We start from the raw sequence: 10,763 nt of genomic DNA, 5'->3' as shown, positions 1-10,763 counted from the left end.
CCATTTTAAGTTTTGCTTATTTCAGAATTCTTTCTTTCAATACATTTAATTTCTTCCTTTCCTTTAGGCTCATGTTTATAAAAATACAGCTTTTACTTCAAAGGGAATAACAAAGAGTTAGTTCTGGAGCCAAATAGTAGTAGTGACCATGATGTGGGAGCACAGATATAGGTGACCCTAAATACTATGCTCTACCTTGAAGCAGCACCAAACAAGATGGTATCTGATGACACGTTTAGCTTTGGGGTTGGTGGAAGCTACTGATCTGCTAAGTTAAGACATCCAAAGAGAAGTCAATTCTCGTTTGTTCATGAAGCTTTTATAGAAACAGGATGAAGAAAGTCACACATGAAGATGTGTTTACATACATTGGTGGAGACATGAGAAAAGAGGTATAGTGGGTTGAATAAGAATGGTCCTCATAGGCTTATGTGTTTGATTGCTTAGTCACCAGGGAGTGGAACAGTTTGCAAGGATAAGAATGATTATGGAATGATGAGAAGCTATGACCTTGTTGCAGTAGATGTGACCTTCTTGGAGGAACTGTGTCACAGCGGGTATGATTTGAGGTTTAAAAAACCCATGCCAGTCCCATTCTCACCATCTGCCTGCCTGCTTACCTGCAGATCATAATGTAAAGCTCTCAGCTAATGCTCCAGCACTATGTGCCACCGTGTTCCCTGCCTTGATGATAAGGGACTAACTATTGAAACTGTAAGCAAGTCCTCAATTAAATGCTTTCTTTGAGAAAAGTTTCCTTGGTTATGATGTCTCTTCATAGTATTAAAATGCAGACTAAAACAGCTGGTGAACGCAAAATAAGGAATCCTCATGTAACTGCCTAAGATGGTATCTGGTGACACTATTAGCTTTGGGGTTGGTGGAAGATACTGGTCTGCTAAGTTAAGACATCCAAAGAGAAATCAATGCTCTATTTGTACATTCCAAGTCAGTTACCCAATGGGCACAAAGCTGTCATTCAAGTACAGATGAAGCCAGCGGATGGCTATTAAGAAGACTGACTAAAGGTCAATCAACCTTGCAGAAGATATTGCAATGTTTAGCTATTTTCTGGGAACTTTCATTCATAGGTCAATCCCATTTTTATGACTTATATAACATATGTTTTGTTTGCTTGTTTTGCTTATCCTTGACTCAAATAATCTTCCATTGCCATTTATATTTTAAGCATGACAACAGTAGTAATGTCTCCCATTTCACCGTTTCCCTCATATTTCATGCAGGGCTATACCATGATCTGGTTCATAGCTTCTATTCTTCTGCAGATGGCAATCTGGATGGTGCTAGCTGCAGGAGCCTGGAGGGTACACTGACCAAAAGAGGTGGCAAGCATTCTGCTCTTCTCTCAAGAGTCATTATGTCATAATTGAGCAGCTAACAACCAAGACCCTGTCTTCCACTCCTCCACTAGCTCAAGTTTCTTCCTCACTCATCCACTTTCCAAACTCCTTTCATGAAAGATTGCTTTGGATACCATTTCACATATAACACATAGACAGTAACAGTACTGCTGCCTTGAACCTTTCACCATTTTGATTGCCAAACTCTGGGATTAGGATCAGCAGCTGTCAGATCATGTCTTCCCTTCCTCTGGTCTTGGTGGCAGAAAATGACTGATCCCCACATGGTTCATCTTTCTCTACAAAAGAAAGGGCAAAATATGAAATAGGGAAGGGTAAATTAAGTAATTTAAAAGAGCAGGTTTATAGTAACTTAAAATGGATCATAAATGTAGATGCTTTCCCTTAAGCAGTCTGTTGTCCAGACAACTGTTGAATATATAGAGGGCCTAGTTTGGGGTTTTACTGAATAAAACAATGATATCTAAAAGCAGGGGTATGCTTTGTCCATCTGCATTTTTTGTCAGATTTTTATATTTGACCAGGGCTTGTATGGGACGTCTCTGGCTAGGAGCATCCTTAGTAGCAGGTGTGGTCTATTATCCGTGAAAGTAGATAGGTGTCCTTAGCACACACTGTAGCGCAGAGCTTAATTTCATTGCTGTGGCTACAGCTGGCACTTCATTAGACTGTCTGACTCACCAAGAAATTCTGTCCCTGGCCTGAAGACAATGATAACCTTCCAGCCTGAGTCTAGTGGCCTGGGATGAACTTTTTTCCAGGCACCCAAGGGATATGCAAGTTAGGTGACACCTAAGTATCACTCTGGGCACAGTTGTTTACCAGTGGCATGAAATAATCCCAAAGGGTATTTAGAAGTGACTGTGTTATCTCAAACACAGAACAGTTCTGGTCAAGGCTTATTTTGTACCTTGACTCACATCATAACACCAAAGCCTGATTCTCTGGATCACATAAGTCAATGCTCTCTGTGCTGGCTCTGCTCTTTCATTGGCATCCCCATGTTTGTGCCAAGGTGGATGCAACAGCTTCAGCTTTATATCCCTTGACCTTGGACTTCCATAATCCCAGTAGATATCTGATTACAACTCATTAGCTGAGCCTCTGTCAGAGGCTCCTCCCTGAAACAAGTGCTGCAGCCAAGAGAACACACTGCCTAATTCCAACAACTGGAAAGGAGTCAACACCCATAATTTAGAAATTCCTGACACAAGCAAGCATAGTTTACCACAGAGAGCTACAAGACAATTTTGGAAGGAAAGGAGGAGTGCATGACAAATGGCTTGAATGTAAACCATGACTATAACACACATGGAAAGGCTTTATTATTGAAGTTTTGTTGTGGTACCGATGATATTCTTTGCAAATTAAAATTCATCTATTTCATTTTAGGTGGCTTTTGAACAAATTTTATATACTTATACAGAAAATACTAATCCTTACAGTCTTCAAATGCAAACATTTATAAAGTTGTTATATATAATCATATATAATATATTAAATATCCTTGATATTTGAACACTTGTGCATGTGTGTAGCCATAAACGTGTTTATACTATTGTATTTGTCAGGGTTCTCTAAAAGAGCAGAAGTGGTAAAATATACATATATAGATAGATACACATATAGATATAGATTGATAGATAGGTAGAAAGAGATAGATAGGTGAGAGAGAGAGAGAGAGAGAGAGAGAGAGAGAGAGAGAGAGAGAGAGAGAGAGAGATGACTTATTGGATTAACTTACACTTTATGATTCCAACAATGGCTGTCTCATACTAGAGAGACTAAGAATCCTGTAGTTGCCCCACCCACAAGTCTTGATTTCTCAGCAGTCTCAATCTGGTGCCAAAGGGCTGGATGATTCTTAAAGAGCCAGTAGTCTTCCATCTAATTTCAAAGCCCACAGAAGTTGGTGCTAATATCTAAAGGATACTAGAAAAAAAGCTGCAGCAACATGACAGAGGAACTTGTCAGCACATTTGAGGGAAAACAAGCAAAGAGCAAAGCTTTTTTCTTTCATGTGCTTTATTGGGTCTGCCACCAGAAAGTACCACTCACGTTCAAGGGTCTTCCTTAAATAATCTGAACAAGAAAATCCCTCACAAGTGTCCTCAGCAGCCTGCATTCTGGATGATTCCAAATGCAGTCAAGTTGCCAAGCAAGATCAGTCCTTACACTCACATATACAATAAACTATAAGGCAGTGATAGATAATTGTCAACTACCCAAAGACTCCATATCTCTGGGAATTGTACATGCAGGAATGTGCAAAACAGTTTTGTTGGGCTAAAGTCTCATGATAGGAATATCAACTTTTTCTTCCACATTTACAATTTTATTACTTATTCACTACAATATTTATTGAGCATCTATACTGTGCTTGGTACAATTTTAGCTACAACTAGAGATGTAGTTCAATGCAAAAGGAATCCATGCTCTAAGAAAGTTTAAGCAAGGCAGAGATGTGATCAGATTTGCTTTTAGAAAAGAATACTCATTAGCTCAAAAGAAGTAATTGCAAGAGTATCGGCACTATATATCCAAGGAGCCCAGTGCAGGAGAGGGACAAGCCTAAGTTACTTGAAATAGAAATGTAAGAAATCATATGGTAAGAACAGGAAGAAAATTTAAATACAAATTATGCAAACATGATGATGGATAAGAACTGAGGTTAAGGTAGAATGGGGTATAAAGGTTGCCTCCCACATAACTAATATGTCAAATTTGAATGGATGGTTCCCAGTTTTAATAAGTAAAATAGAAGGCTTGTAGCATGTTTGACATTTTTACTTCCCCTTTGACACTAATAAGTATGTCTTCAACATTCTGCTTAATTCTGATGCTTTATTATTTTCTGACATAATATTTCTCCTCCACTCAATGAGATGGTAGCTTAAGAGTTTCAGTGGTGCCTTAGAAATCAATACTCCTTACTCTTTGTCTTATTTGTGCCCAATCTACCTTTGTGCACAACAATACAAAATAAAAATGAGCCATTGGAAGAGTCATGTGTAACACTCACAAAGAACATAACTTTCTATTTTATCATTGCTTTAGCTATAAAGTTCATTTAAAAGACAAAATTAAAGGACATTTTGAATACAATTAAATAAATGACCACCTTTATAAATACTTATAATAATCTCTATCTTTTTAAAGAAAGTTATTAGTCAGACATAAAGAGGACAAGGAGATGGTGTTTTTTTAAAATTCTTCCTCTGCAACTAACACATGTACTTTCTTTTTGCACCTCTTGGGAAGCCTTAGTCAGAGAGGCTTATCTCACAACTAATGTTTCCTTGCTCTTCTAAACCCAGCACTAATGGCTATGCTAAACAGAATGTACTAGACTGTAAGAGTGATAACAATCTGCAAGGGAGATAGGCAATGGTTTACCAACTACAACATCAAGTGTTCAGATTTCTTCTTGACTGTCATTAGAGACTTTGATTCTAAAGTAAAAAATTACTATTTTCTAAACATTGGACTTCATAAAAGTCTTTGGTTGAGCATATGTTCCAGCACTGGATTTAACTTTGTCTTTCTGTGTTACCTTTCAAGCATTTGTCATATTTGTATACACACACACACACACACACACACACACACACACACACACACACACTCATGCATGCAAATTAAATTCTAAGATGACCTTGATTATCTTTATAGTCTAATTTCATTCTTTATATTATCCTTATTATCATAGAAGTTTGTCTCTTTTTTGCTTCTTTTTAGCTGTATTAATTTATTAGTATTGTTTTAGTCTTTCAGAAGTGAATGGTTGCCTTTTAAAATGTGCACAAACTGTGAGTGTTGCTCAGTGGATAAGGAATTACCTCACTCCTGCAATGCCCTGGGTTGGAACGTACATAAAGAACATATTCTCTCTCTCAATGTTCCCACCATCTTTTCTATTCTACCCTAATGTGTTTCCAGGGTTAAAGTTATTTCCAATCAAAAACGATTTCAAGTCACTCATAAATCTCCCATAGATCATCAGAGGAAGCTGTTCCCAAAGCACACCCTCAGGGTTATTTTTTAATCTTCTGATCTTGTAATCACTAGAGCTCAAATATTTCCCACATTACTTTATAACCTTTAGACAAGCATTGATTTATTTTCTGAGTTTTCTTCAAAATTGAGATCTATATTATGCTAACCCTGGCTCTTTCCTTGATGCATGTCCTACTGCTAACTGAACATATGTCAGGATCTGAGGAAGCATGCACAGGACACTTTCTATGCTAGTCATTAAATCTGCCCTAATGTGTTATTCTTCTTAAAATTCCTGGAAATAAAATAGCACTCTAGTTCTGAGCTAAAGGAACTGCAATATTTTTTGTAATCATCTCCTGCTAGCTCATTGTTTCTTGATTGTTTCTGCACTGGATCACTTGTGCAGAACTGAAGACCGCATATGTGATGTACCTTACTCCCAGGCATTTTTCAATCACTTTGCAACAGCCCCTGAACATTTGTAATAATGATAATGAAAGTGTGAGAAGCAGTATACTAGTAAAAAAAAAAACAAAACAAAAAATCCTTCATGTTTTGTCTCGTTTTGAATGAAATGACATACCAAAACCCTAGGGCCAAGTCCTTTATGACTGTCTGTAATAGCTTAGGAATTTTTTTAATTTCAGTATTTATTTATTTTATTTATTCTTCTCTCATATATTACATCTGAACCACAGTTTTCCCTCCCTCCTTCCTCCCATTCCCTCCTTTCCCCACCTCCTCTTCCCTCAGATTCACTCCTCCTCTGTTTTCCTTCAGGAATGTGCAAGCCTTCCAGGGATATCAACCAAACACGGCATATCATAGTTTGTGAATAAAAAAAAATAGCTTGTGAATTTTTGTATATAATTTTCTCTCTACCAGCATCAGCATTTGCACCTGTGAAATAAAGCATTTGAATGAGATACTTAATCATTTATTAAGCTAATGAGCCTTCATAAACTACCAAATTCACATACATTAACTTTCAGAATGGCATGCAACCATTTTGATCCTATCAATAACCTTGGTCAAAAGATTTTCAGTAATTTATAATTAAATTTCTGTTGAAAATTATCTCCAATTTAGCACATATTTTGTTGTTATTCAAAACACTCTTTTATCTTTCTATGTACTTTATACTTGTCTAGTTTATTGATCATGTAATTAAATCATTATATTGCTTTGGAGGAATTTTTAGATGGGTGGTACTGAATTGGTACTCGTAATTAATTCTCCACATAATTTTTTAAATATTTTGATTGGATGACAGGTGATTACAATAAGCTTTAATGTAGTTACAGCAAAAAAAAAAAAACAATATAATGAGTCAGAAATCATTGCCTAGGCTATGGAAGGCGAGGCAAGTGGGCCAATGATATGCAGGCAGGATGAAAAGCAGCATCAGCATGTCTGTTTCTGGTCCAGGGAATACTGTCAGGATGATTACCCGAGTCTGCAGAGGCAGGTCATTTGTGCCTAATGGTTCATCATAGAAGATGGTACCCTACCCGGGACCTGATTTCCCAGATCTGGTAATCTTTCTGCTCATACGACCCGTCTTGTCTCTTTATATGTGTGCAGAAAATGAAGAAACCAATTCAGACTTTTGTTGTCACTTTTGCAGGGCTTTATTGTCACTGTTTTGTGTTTTAGTCCATATCCTCATCTTGGTTATGTCACCATCAACCACTGTGCTCTTGGATGTTTTCATGCCGTCCTAGCTAAGCACTGCCTTTCTGTGTCTCCTTTGACCACTGACTGTACTGTTTCTTCCAAATAGACAGAATGGATCTTTGAGCCTTTTGGACAAAGTATGTCAAGCTTTCTGTTTTATAAAATGACAGGCAAGTAGTATCTACATACGAGTATTTGGACTCTATTGATTTTAATTCATTTCCTGTGATCAGACTTAGGAGTCCTCCTCCACCCTGTCTAGTTTATTATTCACGACTCTGAATTCAGCTTTGGGGCTGAGTGTCATTTGGAGTAAAAGAAAATTAGCAATTTGGGGCGATCCTATATTGCATTCACTCTGCAGAGTAGACTGAATATATTTTTAGGCACTGCATGTTTATAACCTAATTTTCCCTCATTACTTTACAGAGGTGACCTTGTTCTAATACCTTCGGCACCTGATGTTATAAAAGTGAAATTCTTTTCAAACCTGCTCTGTTAACATGTTCCTGCTAGAAAACAAATGAGAGATAACATTAACATTCCTTCCACAAAATACCTGCTAATTTGCTTGCTGTGTAGAGAGAAAGCTTTTCATTACATATCACAAACTTCATTTATGGAGAATGAGTCACCAGGCTGGTTGAAAAACCACTGAGCATCTAATCTGCAATGCTGCTTTCAGCTCTAGCATCAATCCTCACGGTCCAACTCATCTTTTATTATCTACTTACTCTTTTTTTAAAAAAAAAAAAGTTTTCATTCTGTTACAAAATTGTATTGTTCATCTGTCAAAACAGCTTTGATTTATGCTTTATTTTATATTACAGCTTCAGAGAAAAAAACACACTCATAGGAATATTCTATTTTCTTATTAAGGTCAGAATGAAATCTATACAGCAGAAAATGAGCAACTTGATTTCAAACAAACGATGACATTATTAAGTCATAAAACTGTAGTCTTGATCTTAAAATCTGCTTGATGTGCTAAGTTTCTCTTGAAAGTGGGTTTCAGAGACCTACCTGCATATATGAACTATGCATCCCTAGGCACTAGTGAAAAATTATAAAAGAAGTTTCCAATACTGTGGTGTTGTTAGACAATAGCATTATATTTAGACAATAAGATTTTTGTTTATTATGCTTCCTTTACTTACATCTTATACTTACTGGATCTTATCACTCACATAAACCTTTATTTAACAGTGAAATTTCTGAAAATTAGACTCCAGCTACTTTTTACATATATCTTGGATCATTTTCAAGTAGGAAAATGAAACTGTGCTTCACATATCACATATATGGATAGACACTGATTAAAAATTTTAATGGATAATATTACATATTATATGTAAAATTTCTCAAGCATTTAGACAACTCATAAAATCTCATGCCATACTTCCTGAGAACACACTACTTCTTTGCAGTGGTGGAATTAGGTAGTTGGTTAAAATGAACATAGTAAAATCTTGAAGATGAAATGTAAATAGAGAACAAAAGAAGACATGTTTTAGAAGTGGGACCTATTCTATGCTCACTCTTATTGGCACACTTTGTAAAATTAAGAGGCTTCTTCTCAATTTTTAAAAAGTACTAAATACCTCTATCCTTTTCATCAGACTACCAGGAAGATATACAATAGACCAAGATTAAAGGTCGTGGAGACAAGGTGATAAAATCACTTAGGATATATATTTTAAAATAAAGTCATATTCAAGCTTGATTCATAGTTAGATGTGCAAGTAAGACAGAGTGGTCCTCAGACTTTTTCTGGCTTGGAGAACAGTACTATTTTATTCACTGAACAGCCACAGTACATATATTTATTCATCTTATTCTTTCAGCAACCTTAAGAAGCAGTTTGTATCATTTCTGTTGGCTTACTGCGAGACAAACTGAAGTTAAGTCATATGAATTTATCATCCAGGTAGCCACAGGCAGGTTGTTTTTAAACAAAGAGAACAACTTTCATTTTGAGCATCTAATGTGGGATCTGAAGCAATCTAAAAACAAAGAGCTCTGAAGACCAGTTTGATATCATTACAAGGATACCTCATAACATCACTGCCATGTATAACAAATTTGACCCTGACAAAAGTTAAATCCATACACCACCTAAGTATCATTTTGTCCAGTAAAGAATCCTACTTCTTCTGAATGTGGAATACCATATTATTATTTTCCTATCATTAAACTGCAGTGATTTATAATGGAATTGGAGAGAGAACTCCTCACCTGGGGACCTCCATAACATATAGCTGATATAAAAATTTATTTTCAAACAGCAATGTAGATGACTAATGTCACTGAAGTGTCTTCCTAATATTAAGCGTAACTGATGAGGTCTTTAGAACATGGAATAAACCTCTGCAAAGGGAAGTTATCAGATTACATATCATTTGTTAGTTATGAATACAGAGAGAAGAACTAGTTCAACAATTGGATTTGATGTGCTTAAATATGCGCAAATTTCTCCAGCAAATGGAATTGCTGAACTACAAAGAAAATGGCAGGTATTAATTCCAATTTAGGTATGGAGTTTCCAGTATGTAATTAGAAACCTGAAAACTCATAGGAAGTCAAAAGAAACCTCATTACTACAGGTACTTGACAAAATGCCTTACCACCTGCATATTGACTGTTAAATTTAGATCAGGATTGACAAAATATTTTTCCTGTTGTGCTGAGAGCTCAAAAGCCAAAACTTCTAAGGCTGCCATGCCCTAGTTTCACTTTTCGCTTTTCAGTTTTCTTTAAGAAATCTTTTATAAAAAGCTTTAAAACTTTTGCAAAACTTTCCCCCTCTTTATTCTTTTGCTATTTGGCATTCTCCTTTAGAGATATACCTACGTGAAGGCTTGAAGATCACCACACAACAAAAACAAAAGTGTGGCTTCCAATGGACTCTGACCTTCTGACAGCCAGAATGGAACAAAATCTCCCTCTTAAATCCCACCAGTATTTGGGGAATCTTCTAATCCTAAAGAGCTGACCCTTATTGATTCTTTCTGTGTTAAAAAAGAAATATCATAACTGAAGCAGCACTTTTTCTAAAAGTCTGGAAATTCTGAACAGTTTTTAAGAGAAGTCTAATGTTGAATAAAGAGTCAATAAGTTCTAAAGAAGTATTCTGATCATTTCATAGGAAATATTAGGAGGAATCTTTCATTCCCTTTGAAATTGAAGTTGTATGGCTTTCTGACATGTACTGACTGCTGTGAAATCTGAGGATGTCATACGTCCACGCAGACATCGTTCAGGCAGTGACTGTGACATTCACTCAAAAATAAGGTGACATCAATAAAGTGTAGTATATTATACATATGTTTCCCTTTTTAAAAATATATTAATTGATTTTAAATTTAATTTTTCAGATATGTATATAAAGACATTAAGCACAGAAATAATCCTTATGTAATCTGACATAGCATTTCAACATTTTTCTCATGTGTAAGCTATGATTTTTAAGAGTTTGACGTTTCTCTGAAAATAAGAGAATTGGTTTGGGAGTTCCTGGGTCACTCTGTCTCATCTGGGTCACTGAGTTGAGATCCAGGCAGAACAGGATGTAACTTTTTTCCCAATGTGTTGTCTTCTCAGTGTGTGCTTCTACTCTTTCCCCAGGGCCTCATTGGGTTACACTCAACGTCCAACTCAGCACAGTGGCTAGATTTCTGAATACTCCTGAGGGTATTGTAAACTACA

Source organism: Peromyscus californicus, unplaced genomic scaffold (assembly GCF_007827085.1).
Source record: "Peromyscus californicus insignis strain IS unplaced genomic scaffold, ASM782708v3 Scaffold_15__1_contigs__length_86483966, whole genome shotgun sequence".
Classification (NCBI taxonomy): Eukaryota; Metazoa; Chordata; class Mammalia; order Rodentia; family Cricetidae; genus Peromyscus; species Peromyscus californicus.
This window is presented reverse-complemented; position numbering follows the sequence as displayed.